General features: G+C 39.5%; 1 protein-coding gene across 4 annotated transcripts in view; it reads left to right on the top strand.

Annotated features, from left to right (window-relative positions):
* Positions 1-818: 818 nt before the first annotated feature.
* The window catches only part of znf609b (zinc finger protein 609b), a 58,941-nt gene continuing 44,084 nt past the window's right edge, over positions 819-15,675 (top strand). Inside the window, exon 1 of one of the 4 annotated variants that reach the window (XM_085907063.1) lies at positions 819-1,458. The gene's annotated coding sequence lies outside the window, so the exon portion shown is untranslated. Of the gene's footprint in view, positions 1,459-1,514; positions 1,739-10,521; positions 10,851-15,675 lie in introns of those variants that run through there. The other 3 variants (XM_085907065.1, XM_085907066.1, XM_085907064.1) reach the window with 3 other exon arrangements.

Consider the following 15,675-nt stretch of genomic DNA (forward strand, 5'->3'; position numbering starts at 1 on the left):
TTTTTTTTCGAGTTTCACACTTTTGACCCAAATTTGGTGTGGGGGCGTGGTACTAGCAGAGCCGGGTCGTAGAATCACGATTGACAGCTTTTTGTTTAAAAAAACAAACTATATTTTTTAGAAATTTAAATCTCGTCTGTCCCCTCAATTTTGATCTAATGAATTTGAGTATTTTGATCATTATTGCACGCATAGACGGCAGGATAAATCATCTTTGACCGCCCAAAAAAGCTAGCTGCAATATTACATCGACTTATACAACAACATTTTAAGGTATTTGATGACATGCTGACAAGGTTTTGTCAGATTCTTTCATTGCAGGAGGACATTTATCCACTGCGGTACAAGAACCTTGAAAAACTTAACATATTGACAAAGTTAGAACACAGTTTTGTTCCTTTAATCCATCTCTCTTCCAGTGACATTGGTTTTGCTGGAATTTAAAAGGATTTCAATTTTATTGTCACATCCTATAATTCCAGTGCTTCACAAATACAGGTAAATATTATATTAGCAGTCGTCTCTCTCTCTCTCTCTCTCTCTCTCTCTCTCTCTCTCTCTCTCTCTCTCTCTCTCTCTCTCTCTCTCTCTCTCTCTCTCTCTCTCTCTCTCTCTCTCTCTCTCTCTCTCTCTCTCTCTCTCTCTCTCTCTCTCTCTCTCTCTCTCTCTCTCTCTCTCTCTCTCTCTCTCTCTCTCTCTCTCATCCATGTAATCAATTTATCTGTTCAAATGAAATTACTACAGTCATTTTGACTGACACTTCAGATAGTTAAACTTTATATGGCTGTTAACTTTTTTTTATTGCTCAATTGAAATTGGGTTTGTTTTCCCCGGAAGTACGTTTAACCTAATGGTGAAAAGTGCTTTTGATGCTTGGTTGCGGTGTGACCTGACTCTTCCTACTACAATGATCCAATTCCGGGTGTTCCATGAGTTCAATCCGTGTGGAGTTTGTTTCCAGGTGTTCCAGGCGTCTCCTTCTGTTGCCTCCGCTGTTGCTGTTGCTGCTTGGCTACATTATATCAGTTCCCACACGAAGAGCCGCTACGCTGTTTCACGCTCAAACGGCAAATACGGAGGAATTAACCCGAGCGGAAAGCTATTGGCTTTGGGATTACATTGGCTGAGGGTCGCGGGAGAGGAGCGGGCTTGTTGTTGGTCTGCCGGCTGCACCTCGAACATGTCCTCTCCCCCCGGGCTCGGTCGTCTTCGTTGTTGACGCAAACGTTATCTGCACTTGAGATGGCACAAGTCCAGTGAATCGCTGGCCTCCCCTCCTCTCCTGTGCTGGATGTCTTTGGGGATTGCGCTGCCACTGCTGTCGACTGCTTCGGCTTTTTCTTGAGCTGCATTTCAAAAGCTTTTACTCTGACTTGTACTTTTTTTTTTTTTTTTTTGGCGGAGTGGCCGTCACAATGGAACAACGAGGACCTGGAATACGCATGACTAGCTAAGTCAGTAAGTTGATCTTTCTTTATTATTATAAGTCGTTGACTGTTTATAGTCAGCCCAGGGTTGGCTAGCTTTGGAGCACATAGCCAACACAGCATGCCGCAGAGAGTAAGCTAATGTAGCTGAGGCTGAGCTCATTGTTTCAGTCTACTCCTCGTCAGATGAGCTTATCACGGCCAACTGAACTCCCTTGAAGTTCAGCTCTTGGAAACACGCTTAAGTATTAAAGATATTCACGCTCTACCGACGAACGATCAACCTCACTCAGTAGAGCACTTGGAGTACTGTAAGTCAAGTAAACAAGTGGTACATAATTTGATTGTGATTTCTCGAATAAACACGTCATTGAAGTGTACATCCTGCTCGTGTCTGACATGTACAAACAAACTCATCTAGCTGCCTAAATAGTGTTCTAGGTACCCCAAGGGGTCTTATAGTAGTTTTCGCGAACATCCCGAAGGGAACGCATACCGTGAACGGTGTCACTATTGAGGGTATTTCCCCATTTGATTATGTTGCTGTCAACAGGAGTAGGTGCAGTGTTTCAGTTTGGTAGTAAATCTTGAGTAGCACTCCTAGGAGAAAAGATAACACCATGGTTACCAGCTTTCTTTCCAAAGCAGATTGCCTGCATGTGGCAAATGGTTTGTTTATAGGTTGTCTGCTTTACTCCAAGTACACAAGTATCAGTTAAACCAATATGGCTGCCCCCGTGTCATTGGGTACTTGGTATTTTGGGGTGATTACTAAGCGGCTTAATCATCTAGAGGTTTACATGCCTGCCAAACGGTCTTTCTTGCTGGAGAGTCAACATAAGGTTGTCAATGTTCCCTCTAATTTTTCATGGGTCTGGGCATAGCTCCCTCAGCACACCCAAGGACCACTGTGAACAACATCAGATGTGCACGCTGTGGCCACACACCAGTGCCCCACCTGTTCGAAAACCTTGGATCGTAGCAACTTACATGGCTTATTAAAAGAATCACCTTACAGCAGTCATTCTCAATTTCGTCTACTTAAAATGAAAAGTATAGATGTGTAGTATGTTAAAGTGGAAATCCACTCCAAAATTTTCTTTGTAATAATATGTTCTATGCAGCTCAACTGGTTGAAACTGTTGTGGTTAATGTTTTGTTTTATGGAATATGAAGTAAACAAGTCAAATCCACCTGGTTTTATCCTTCTTAGGGGCTGGCCATTTTGCCACTTGGTGTCGACTGAAAATGACATCACATTTGCCAGGGCTCAGGTCACTACCAATCACGGCTCACCAGTTTTCAGAAGATGGGTCGTGATTGGTTGTGACTTGAGACCTGGCAACTGTGATGTCATTTTCAGTCGACAGCAAGTGGCAAAATGGGTGAATTTGACTCGTATTCCATAAAAATATTTTTCATCAGAATGTCAAGTTTAGATTAGTGTTACTTTGGGGTTAATGTCCCCTTTAAATGATACCCTGTTTCACCGCTTGTTTTTCTATTTGAAAACATACTCTCATTACATCCTAAAAGACCCAAATTTACACACTGCCCCTTCATTTTACCATGATAAAAGCTTGCGTTTCTTAACTCCGCCGCACAGTTAGCAGCTCTAGCTAGCTAGCTAACCTGCATGATGCGTATGAGCAAGGCACATATGCAAACATTAGCAATGCTATGATTGGCTGCGTAGCGTAAGTGAACCGTATGGTATCATTAGTAAACTGTATGGTATCATTAGCTGGATACCTGTCACTCACTGCATCACATTAAAAAGTGGTACCGAAAACACATAATTGGTCTAATTAATTGGATTATGTCTACTATTAGATATTAATTAATAAGTTTATGATGAATTTCATGTTATGCGCCGCATAGAGTTTCTTGTGCGGTGAAAATTTGCGAGCAGTGCTTAGAAGGAGCATTGAAGGTTGTCCATGTCAGACACAATCTGGGTTCCAGGAAATGCTTTTTGTTGAAATGGGGGTGTGGCCCCTGGGTAAAGCCTGTCTGAAGTGAGACTATATGTAAAGTGTCTGTTGTGGTCACATAACCAGTTTGTATTCAGTCAATGTTCAGTCAATCAACTTTTTGTCAATATTCCTTTTTCAATATAAATGTATTGTGGTAATCCTTAATTATGGTCATATTCAACTAAATCAATAATATGGAACGGTCTATAGGAAGAGTTCGTAGCAACTCCAACTTCCCACTTATTTTGGATGTACATATTGTGCCATATTGATGTGTATTTATAAATGGTAGTGACAGAACGCTGGAACAGCTTTTATAACTTCATTGGTGCAGACACACACGGATTGGGGTCTAAATGCACATCCTGAAATACGATTTGGCATTGATGAGTTCTGTGTTGACAAGCAGAGGAACATGCTGTGGTTAGAGGAGCCTCTTTAACACAGAATCAAACCAGAAGACCAGGGATCGTCCACTTTTGCCTTTTTACTCTGAAATCCACTAAAGGCAGGATTTTGCCGCAGTTGTGTCTGCTTTAACACAGTGGCACAGTATCTCACAATCAAGATAATGGGTTGGGATGAGTCTGGTTGTCGTACAGCGACAATTGCTTTTAAGACACCAGGGTGGAAGAAGTGAGTAACTGGTGAACTTTACTCTTGCAGCATTCTCACCTAATGCACAGTTTCTGACACCTGACAAATAGTGTGCCATTTGGGTGTGTACTACATGGACTGTAGGAAACAACGGGGAAAGTTGTCGCAGGACATTACAAAGAAAACTGTAGACAAGAAGATTAAAGAAAGACATTCTCATTCTATAAGGCATTCCTCCAAGCAGCTTGATTTCAGCAGTTGCGAAAGCGTTACATAAATAAAGATGAGTTAAGCTCCTGTGACTGCAGATCTATGGGACTGCTGCCAACCTGCCTGGGCATGGCTGCATGAGGAAAAAAGCTTTACGAATTGAAGAGATGGATAATGTGAATAGTAACAAAAGAACCCAGAACAAGCTCCAAAGTTTAAGGGAATTTCCAAGGACAACGTACACGAGTGTCAGATTGCACCATACGTGGTTTTGAACCAAAGTACCCTTTATGGGCGATGACCAAGAAATAATGAAAAACGACAGACTAGGGCTGCTCGATTATGGGTAAAAATCCTAATCACTATTATTCAGTTCTATATTGAAATGACAAATATTTACACGATTATGTTTTTGAAATTGGAAAAGCAATTTGAGAAAACATGCATTCAGTTCACGTTCGTCCAAAATATGAACGAGTTCAAGAACTTTCGTTCATTGAATGCGTAAAGGTACGACGCTGCCTCTTGAATATGGCTTGGATCTCCATACACGTTGGAGCATCGCGGTTGAGTTGCGCAACCACGTCTCAAAACAAAAATACAAAATAATCGCTTGACCTCGATTATATGAAATTTGAGATCGTCTGGAGCCAAGATCGTAATCACGATTAAAATTCAATTAGCCCTACGCCAGACCTGTATTTGATAAACTGCGTGTTTATAAGCAACAAAGTGTTCTCGAGGTAATTGCTACAAAAGGTTGTGCAGTTTCAGTGAAGGCTACCATTATATTTGGATTTTCAAAATAAAAAATGATTTTGGTGAAGTCAATTCAAAAGTAGTGTCTGATTGTCATTAGTTGATTTTCATTTATTTTAAATGTTCACTTTTGTCAGATTGAAGTTATTTCTGTGACCGCTATGCGTTTTTCTTTTGCTAACATTTATGTCCATATGTGGGTATACTGTACGTGCGACGTCATAGCAGAGTGACATGAAGTGACGATTTTACCATTTCAATAATAAAGAAGATGGTGACACAGGACATTAAAAATCGGTGTCAATGTGAGATCCTGAACGATAGCAGCTCATTCAAGACCACAACGCTGTTCCACCTCAGTAAAAGAACCCCAAAAAGCTATCTAAATTAATGTTCCGTGGCAGCTTTATGACACCATTGTTAACTTGTGTGTAAAATAAGACTGCAGGGTCACTTTGTGGACTTTGTCTAATCTGCCTTTCATGATTTGATCTCAGTGTACACTTGGAATAATAGCTACTGGTGCATTCTACACTGTTTCTAGACCTTCTCATTTTTGGCACATCTGAATCATCAAACATTATACCATGGCATAAAAAGAAGTACATAATTATGTATTACAATTATGTAATGTTGCATTACTGTTAGTTCTTTATACAGGGCCCAACATAATTATTGCCCCCCCTCTCCCCCGTCTGTTTGAGATGTGTTAAATGCTCTAAAATGAATAGTATATATATATATTTTGCAGAAGTATGGTCTCAAACTGAGATTCATAGACTTGACTCATCAGACATAAAATGAAGATCTCCCTATGGCCATCTCAGGCCCCAGACCTCAACCCCATTGAAAACCTTTGGAGTGAGCTAAAATGGGGAGTTCAGAGGAGATGACCCATGTCGCTAGATAATTTGAAGAGATTGTGCAAAGAGGGATAGTCAAAGGTCTCTCTTTCTGCACTGTCCCATCTTGTGAAACATTATAGGAGAAGATTAAGTGCTTTTTGCTGCCAAAATACGGTTGTGCACAATCTCAACATCAAGGGTTCTAAAAATTGTGACGTGCATGATTTGATGGCAAACTAATTATTCCTTAATGTGGCATCTCCCCATTGAATACATGCCCTTGAATTAAAGATAGGGTTTTCCTCTCTTTTTAAAATTTGGTCCTGTTTTGCTGCCACATTCAGATACTACTTCTCAATTTTAACCCTAACCGTGCTGTTGGAATCCATCCATAAATGTTTAATTGTCAACTATCCGACCAGTAATTATGCACCATAATTTATGGAGCTGCTACTTACACCCCCCCCCCCCCCCCCCGCCCCCCACATCCCCACCCACTCTTTGAACCCCGCGGCTTTTAATGTGACTTCTTTGTTAGTTTATCTGCTTCCTTTCATTGGTTTAGCTCCTTTTTTTTTGTTTGGATGTGCATGTACGACCATAATTATGTGACCATAATTATGATTTTGCGTGTAGTTGATGGTAAAAAAAGCTAATATTGTATCGGTTAAAATTTACGAGTAGTCTGCACGCTTTGCCGGTCTGTTCAACTGAGTGGAAGCGAGCAATTTTCAAAATATCAAATTTTTGTAACAATGCTCAACTATGGTCACGAGCTATGGGTCGTGACCGAAAGAACGAGATCCAGGATACAAGCGGTCAAAATGAGTTTACTCCGCAGGGTGTCCGGGCTCTCCCTTAGAGATAGGGTGAGAAGCTCGGTCATCCAGGAGAGACTCGGAGTAGAGCCGCTGCTCCTCCACGTTGAGAGGAGCCAGATGAGGTGGCTTGGGCATCTCATCAGGATGCCTCCTGGACGCCTCCCTGGGGAGGAGTTCCGGGCATGTCCCACCGGTAGGTGACCCCGGGAACGATCCAGGACGCGCTGGAGAGACTATGTCTCTCGGCTGGCCTGGGAACGCCTTGGGATCCCCCGGGATGAGCTGGATGAAGTGGCTGGGGAGAAGGAAGTCTGGGAGTCCCTCCTAAAGCTACTGTCCCCGCGACCCGACCACGGATAAGCGGAAGAAGATGGATGGATGGATGCTCGTCTTTCTTGAGCATCCCTACTCTCCACACACGCGGGGGCACCGCGATTGAGTTGCACATACATGCACGTCTCGGAACGGAAACCGCAAATAATCGTTTGTCCTCGAATGTATACATTTTGAGATCGTCTGGAGCCAAAATCGTAATCATGATTAAAATTCAAATTATTTGAGCAGCCCTACTATGGATCAATTGGGTTCAATATTTTATTCAAGACTAGCAAAATGATCCAGTTGCAAATGTTTTTTTCGATTGACCTGAGATGGGGAAATCTTCTTTATCCAAGCAATTGAAATAACATTGTAAATTAATACCTAGATATCCATAGTTGACTGTGAGTCAGTGTATGGATAATATTTGGAAGGAGGGAATAAGGAAAGGTGGAATGGACGGGTTCACATTGTAATATGACGTTTCCTCAGGGGTTAGATATGTTTCCCCACAAACCGTGGGGGTTGGTCAAAAAGACCAATCGCAATCAGCAACCTTGAAATGGCGCTTTTCGGAATGCATTATGTATCAGCTCTTGAGTTTGTCTAATGTCTACAGCCGTTTGTTGCATTGGGTAGGCACTAAATCTGTTTAACTGCTTAATACGAGCACAATAACTAGTTAAGACTGCAGTCAAAGCATCTCCTGAAGTTCAAGTCAACCGTAAGAAAGAGGAAGGAAGACGGATGATTAGGTGACTTTGAATGTGGCATGGTTGTTGTTGCCAGATGGGCTGGTGTCCCTATTTCAGGAACTGCTGACCTGATGAATTTTTACACAGACCTCTTGGGTTTACAGAGAATGTCTCGAAACAGTAAAAAAACAAGCCACGTTTCCTGGTCTGAAATTCCTCAATGATGACAGAGGTTAAAGTCATGGAACAGTCATTAAATTATCACTCATTGAACAATGTGCAGTTCACTTAACTTAGACACAGTGTTCCCTTTTTTTTTTCTTTCAACGCTCCAAAGTTGCAGAAGCTACTGTGAACCTTGGATCAAATTTAAAAATGGAGGATTGTAAAAACATCACTATCCTTTTATAATGCTGATGAAAGTGCCCTTTATGACAAGAGTGAACCTGACTGTACCCACTGTCAGCAGGATAATGGACCATTACACACGGCTCATCTTAGACTGTCTTCTTCAATATGACACTTGGGTCACTGCGCTTAAATGGCCTCACCTTTGGGTTATACTGCAGCAATTGAAACATTTGGAATGCAATGGTATGTCACCTCTTAAGACTAAACCCCCCGGCAGCGTTGCAGTAATGTAAAGACTCTATGCTTCTGAGAATTCTTGAAACTCTATCGGCAGCAAGTTCATGTAGAAATATTGTGGCCAGTATGAACAACAGTACATATGCCTGGATCGGAGATTCCAGATTTTTGCAATGTGTTTAGAATAATACCGATGCAGAGAGGTAACGTTTTGTGTCAAATGGAAGGTCTAACCTGGATGCAAATTTATTTCTTGCATGCTCAGCTGGACAACAAAAACAGAAGCTCATTCAAGGTACTCATGAGACATGATGTTTCCTTTATGAAATTTAGAAATGTTTCAATGGAACACATTTTCTCTTGCATGAAGCAATTAAGTCACTTTTCTTTGATTTCATTTGTAATGAATTTAAGGCCTACATCATTTTTTGTGTGTAGAGACCCAAGTCTTTGAAATCTCCAATGTGTCTTCAAGATTTGTTCTGTTTTGACAATTGATGCATTCTTTGGCCGACAATGAATGTAAAACGGCAAACTGTAGAAAAGAATACAAAACATTTTTTTTCTCCAAAGCGTACACTTCAGACTAGCTTAACAGAGCCATTATTGATACCCAAAGATAGATTGTAAATTTGTTATTGGAATTGTAAAGTTTTATTATGGCTCACAAAATGCGCACTCTAGTAAAGTTGTTTTTAGTGCATCGGTTGGAGTTATCACAAGCCAAGAGTTGATCCCTGCAGAAAATTGCACAGCTTGAAAGCTAGTTGCACAATTGCATTTTCTTTTTTTTTTTGCCAGGGATGTGTGATATATCTTTTCCTCGGATGTGTGCCCAGGTTATACTCAAAGCTTTCTCCACACAAGCCATGAAAATATTGTTAGTTTTTATATTGTGGGACAGTGGACCACTGTAAAATGTAAGTTTTAGTACCGGCCTCTCAATAATTTGTTTTACTTGCACTTGTAAAACAAATCCGTATCAAATTACTTGGGCATCTTTGACATTAAAGTGTTGAGTGCTGCTTTCAATCTGCTGTTCAAAAGCAGCATGACCTTGTTAATTGCTCTCGCTTCAGTTGCTCTTAATGCTGCAGATCACAGATACTTTCCTGCTATAAATCAGGCCTAAAATGGCAGAAATAAATGTTCAGTCCTCGCAAAGTTTCCCCTGGACTCCAGTTCAAAAGAAATTTAGTACTGTCTTGAACCCCCTACCCCAATGTTTTTTTTAATGGTCTACGTCATAAGTGGTATTAAACTGTAAAATATAAAACCAAAATTAGAGTTATCTATATATAGGATGTGTCATGTTATTTCTAAAATACATTGTGTCAACATGTTTCAAAAAGTAATACAAATGTCAACTAAATGTAAATATTCATTTGGGATCATTAATCCTCAGCTCAATTGTTGGTTCTCATAATCAAATTGAAGGCAGCTCTGATGAGGCTGTGTAACATAATTATCTGCCCGGTTCCTTTTCCAATTAGTCTGGCAACATAATGGAGCCAGATTTAAATAGGATGTCATACCCAAATAACCTTTTATTTTTTATTTTTATTTATTTATTTTTTTTTATAAATATGGCTGATTAGAAGGCATATAGTCAAAAATTGTTCAGCATTTGCAGGAACCTCACCACTTTTGCTCCAGCAGATAAAATCAGTGACGAAAGTTACAACTTTGTCGAGTTTCCTCAGGCATAGTTTATTGTTTTACTCTGACCTTTGAGCCACGTCTAGTTTATGACGAACTTACTTGCACTGCGAATGGATACTTGACCAGTCATGCTTCAATCCAATTCATCTGGTTTCTGTCAAGTTGACTGTGCCTTTGAGTTGGAAGAAGCAAGTCATTTATTTAGTCAGTCAGTTCAAGCAGCAAATCTGTGCCTCCGTCAGACTCATGAGATTTCAATGTGTGGTTTAAGAGACCCCCATAAGCCAAATGGAGGCTACATTATTTGTAAATTACAATTACAGGGCCAGTTTACAAGGTCACAAAGGTTTATTCAAGAATAACATGGCCAACATGCAGGGATGAATAGTCACGAGGCTATGATGGTCGTTTTAAGGACTTGAGTTTAGGTAGTTTAATGGATACGTTTAGAATCAACAAAATTTTTATGAATTGTGATTTCAATATCACCAAAATAATTGTGATTATTTATTTCTATGATCGTCCATCCCAAATACCTGTTAATAGTTTTAACCCATTTTCGTTTATTTCCAGTTATTATTTTTTTCTGTTTGTGTAATTTACATTGTTTCATCATCAAATCTCAACTTTAAAGCCCATAACAGTCTACTTGAATACCTGTTAATAGTTTTAACCCAGTTTCCTTTATTTCGAGTTATTCAGATCTAATAGTTTTCTTTTTTCCGTCTCTGTTGTTTACATCGTTGCATCATCGAACCTAAGACATCATCTTTAAAGCCCATAAAAGTCATTAAAGAAAATTGTATCAAACACAAGAAGGGTATATAACCACACAGTGGTCCACAGCGGTTAGCATATATGGCAAAACAGAGAAGAAAAGAAAAGAGAGAGAAAGACAGGTTGGCTGAACACCCACAGAAAGGCTAAAGGAGCATCAGTCAAGTAATATCAGGTCCGAAAAACTAAAACAACCAAAATGTAAATTTGCAAACAAAAACAAAGGTTGCCTGTATTCCTTTTTTTTTTTTTTTTTTTTAATGTGAGTAGAAATGCTTTGAGAATAACTTTTAGGCTACATAAATACTATAGACACCATCACTTTTACAGACATATGACCCTTAAGTACTATCTGAAGTATCCCTACCATGCTAATCATTGTTCACTAACAAGAACCAGTATGTCCCCCCGGTCGGTGTTTTATCTAAGATGATAGTGAAAACCTCTTACTGTCATGCAGAATGTGACCTGTCCTTTAGAAATGCTTTACTTTGCACAACACAAATTACAGTATTTTCTTCACCATAAGGCGAATTGGATTATAAAGAGCACTTTGATAGAAGTTTTTTATTTTAGACATTTGTATCGGGTGCACCGGATTAAAAGGCGCATAGAATAAAACCTACTGCATCGTACTGCGGTTGACTAGGGTTGCGATAGGCATCCACTAGATGGAGCTGTGCTAAAGAGATTGTCAACCCAGTCAATAAGGTAAAAAAGTCCAACTCCCATTCCGTATGAAAGTGATACGGTTTGGCTTCTTACTTAGTCCAGCAACCCCACTCATTTTTGATGGTCATAAACTTTTAGTTTAAAAGAAAAAAAGTGAGTATGTGCGGTAATGCGTTTATTAGCTTGTTAGCTTTAGCACCGGGTTTGTGTATGCGCAGCCAAACTTGCTTCTTTTCTGAGAAGTGGTACAATTCTATTACAGCAAAATACTGGTTTATGTTGCTATGACAACGAGCTAACATGAGAACGCGCTTAACGTCATCCGCAGAAAGAGCCCGGAAAATTCAAACCCGATCCAGTCTGATAACTACTTTTCATAGGCTTGCGAGAATACCCAATTGTGGGCATCTTAATCTGCTAATCTGCTTTTTAGAAGACGTGTGAGTCACAAATGGCCAAATAAAAAGGTTATTGTGAGCATATACCACGGAATGCAGCTTTAAATGTGTACCGATACTGTGACAACAGCCCTTTCCACAGTTCGGCAAAATTAAAGCCGTTATCTACAATTACAGTGCTACCGTAATAGCAGCTTTGACAACTGAGTAGATCACAGATAGATCATGTCGCCTTGTTTGATAAGATTGTAAGAGGATCTCTAGTTGACTCTGCCTCATGTTGAGCTGCCGCTGGGAGCAAGGGAGGCAGTTATTTAAAGGTTAATGGTTGTTGATGCCCTCTTTCTAGTTAGACATTTACATAGAAACACGGCAACTGTCAGTGGTGGTGCAAACAGTGGAGCAGTTTATTAGTCGCTCAGCGGTGGCCTGTTATGTTTTTGTCAGGAGAGGCCTGACTCTGCGGGGGTATTTAGATAAGCATGTGCAACGTTTGGATTTCACTAGAAGAGTCCGCCAACATGAAGATATGCCACCTTCCAAAAGCAAGGCCAATTGCTGTTTTTTTTCTTTCTTTTGTTGCTGTAACTAGAATTTACACTGATTGGATTGGCCACATCGGATCGTCCAAAGAAAATCATCATGCATTTCAATGATTTGTCGATTATCCGGTCTCAAATTTTTGGTTGTATGTGGGCTGAGCTGTTTGTTCCCTTGCAATTTGACATTATTAATCCCGACAGACCCGCACAAAAAAAGCGAACCAGTCTGTTGACTGGCTGTTAATCAGAAGGAAGAGATGAAATCCTTTGGAGAATCAGCGTTATTATAGATTATCCAGAGTTGATTTGTTTTAAGAAATTGGGTGACAAATTTAAATGTGTTGGTTTAATGTATCTATACCAATCAAAACAGTAACGGGCAAAATAATAAATTCCAGTAGATAACAAAAAATACATAATTGACCTTTATATTTTCTTTCTTTTTAATGTCTTTTTGCTTAGTCACGTGCTGTGGATTTTTTTTCCCAGTGTGAAATAGTTGGCTCCACAAAGGTTGAGAAACACTGCTCTAAGTGGCTATATTTTGAGTCATATGTCATAAAGTTGGTTGAAAATACTGTACTTGTCTGCAGAATGTGATTTGAGAAATAAATTGATCATATAAGAAGGAAACCAATTGGTAAATTCTCTTACACTTTCTTAGAAGAATCCCCTCATACTGTTTATGTTGTTTAGTGTTTCCTGGTGGTGACTTTTCAAGGTCAATATTTCACGCTTCTGTTTAATTTTACGGAGTTGAGTGGCCATATTGGTTGGTACATATTGCTTTTTGAGAGCTTTAACTGTTGTAGGCTTGCGTTGTGTTTTGGGTTCTTCCAGTATTCTCAACTGACTTTCCTCTCTAATGGTCTGTGATCATTTCGCTTCGACTGCACTTTGTCACCCGCATCAGCTTTCCACTCTAGTTGTAATTGGCAGCTTAATGGCTCACTCCCCAAGAATCGCATTCCTTTGCACTATGTCCAAAGAAAGATGAGCAACTTGTTTGACATTATGAAGGTTATTTTATTTGTGTCAATATAAAACCTAAATTGGGCAATCATTAATAGTATTTGACAGTCTAAGTGCTCTGGCTTGCAGTAAGAATGTTATTTCTGATTTCACAGCAGCCCAGCCAACTTTAATTTCACAGCGTGGTTTTGGCACTCCTTTAGTGGTTACATGTGCTATAAAAGTATGAAAAAATAAAATGAGTTTTTTTGCAGTGCTCACTCAGATTGTAATATTTGCATGTATTTATTCAGCGGACTCATATTGACTGAGTTCTTTTTATGTTGTAACAGAGTAAAATTATAGCTGTAGTCTGTTTACCCAGGTCTACAAATGTGTCTACATAGAAAGGTATTCATTATCCTTACCCCACTATTGTTCTGTTGTGCTAAAAGACCATTTCAGCGATTAATTTCCTACAATGCAGAATTGTTTTCATAGCTAAACCAAGGTAAAAGTTAACCTGTCAGTAAAAGTGAGTAATGAAACAGTGCAGTAGAGTATTTTTTACCCTCTATGTCTCACAGAGGTTCTGATGCTGACTAAGCAACATGCAACAAATCAAATCTGTCAGATTCAAAGGGGAAAACCAACGATTTTGAACGTTTCAAAGATGTGTTCTTGCTCAGTCTTTGCTGCTTGATAATAATCTCCATGCAGCACAATAGCCCGCGATTTTTGTTTGCACAACTGTGACATGTTATTTATAGCATGTACACTTTTTATTTTATAGAATGGGTTAGTTCCATGCACTGCATGTCAGGCATGTTTTGTGGTTGTAGGTGAAGCACAACCAATGTCATTGTGTTGAAGCTGATGGTTATAAACATTCCGTTTCGTATTATACCAACATAAAAGGACACAGATGTAGCCCAACTTTGAGCCGTGACTGAGGTATCGCAGACAAAAGTAGTGTCTCGTATGACATTTTGTGTAGTCCTGAAGCATTGTAGCCAAAGTAGTGTAACAACATGCTATTGACAGCTGTTCCACTGGAAAGTCGTCGAAATTCGCACAGAATTATCACACCCAGATTTTATGTGAATGGTCTTTAGCCCGTTTTACGCAGATCAGAAATAGCTGGAACAGAACCATAACGGCAGGTAAAGATAAAATATTGGAAGCATTGCCTATGTCGTTTATGTAATATGAATCATTTTGGTGCTAATATTGATCCTTGAAGTAGACCACAGGAGATGACCAGTGTTTTCCTATCCGCACAAAATAGCTAACTCTTGATATAACTTTTTAATCAATGTAACCCTACCCCTGCAATCCCATTTGGTTAGTATTTTGCTTAAAATTTCTGATTATAAATGGATGTCCGTTTCCAAATGTGTTACTTAAATGCTGATTATGTGAGTGCTGTGAATTGTTACTTTCCCAGGACTGTTGCTGTATAACTTGGCTTCTGATCTCAGCATTTGAGCTGACGGCATATTAGGTTACCACGCACATGTCCGTCTCATGCTTTTCTTTAGCCAACCCTATGTTTAAAACCACAGCAAAATCCCAATTGTTCTCCACACCACCCATCCTGTCTTGGTGTTATTTTGGAAGATCTGCAATATATCACTTCATCAACATTTGCCCTTTTGCTTAGATTGTAAGTAGTGAACGCTCCACCAAAGCTACGTGAAGTTATTTGCTTACTTTGACACCAGCTGCGAGGAGCCTGGCTGGACGCCATGATTTTGCTTGACAAGTGAAACCAGTTTCCATTTCCACTTTAAACAGTAACATTGTACTCTGACATGCTGTTCCCCCCATCACGTTTGGACCCATAATAAACGCACGATGACCTCCCCCCGCTTATCAAGATAGCATCAAGATGTGGATTTCTAAAACTGTTATATTGCCTAAAAGATTAAATGTTCAATACTAACTGGAGCAATGTACTACTTGAACATTTCAGTTAGATCTCTCAATGTACATTTTCTTTCAAAGACATTTGTGTTCATCACTTGTTTGAATTGTTTCTAATCCTCATTTCTTACCATCAATTGCCCTTGTGTTATTTTGCTTTAAAATAAAATCTGACTTTATATTCCCCGGAAAATGAAAACGTCAATGTTTCAAATAGTCTTGCTGAATTGGAATGAATACAAAATTAAATCAGCCTTAAAAATTATGAAAATTAAAGTCTTGTGTTTTCAGGTCTCATTATTTGGGCATGACTGCTTAATGAGCTGAAAACATTTCATGTTAAACTTTCATCTGTCAATCAAATTCATTCGTACGTCGATATACCGACAGCTTTCGATCTGCTTAAATCCTTCTATGGTTGGAATATAACTCAGTTGACGTGGGGGCTTTGCACTCTGCTCAATTAGACTAGACACCAAAGAAACTAAAGCGCCCATTTTAATTTGGAAGT

The sequence above is a fragment of the Syngnathus leptorhynchus genome, chromosome 3 (assembly GCF_054491065.1).
Source record: "Syngnathus leptorhynchus isolate UIUO chromosome 3, UIUO_Slep, whole genome shotgun sequence".
Classification (NCBI taxonomy): domain Eukaryota; kingdom Metazoa; phylum Chordata; class Actinopteri; order Syngnathiformes; family Syngnathidae; genus Syngnathus; species Syngnathus leptorhynchus.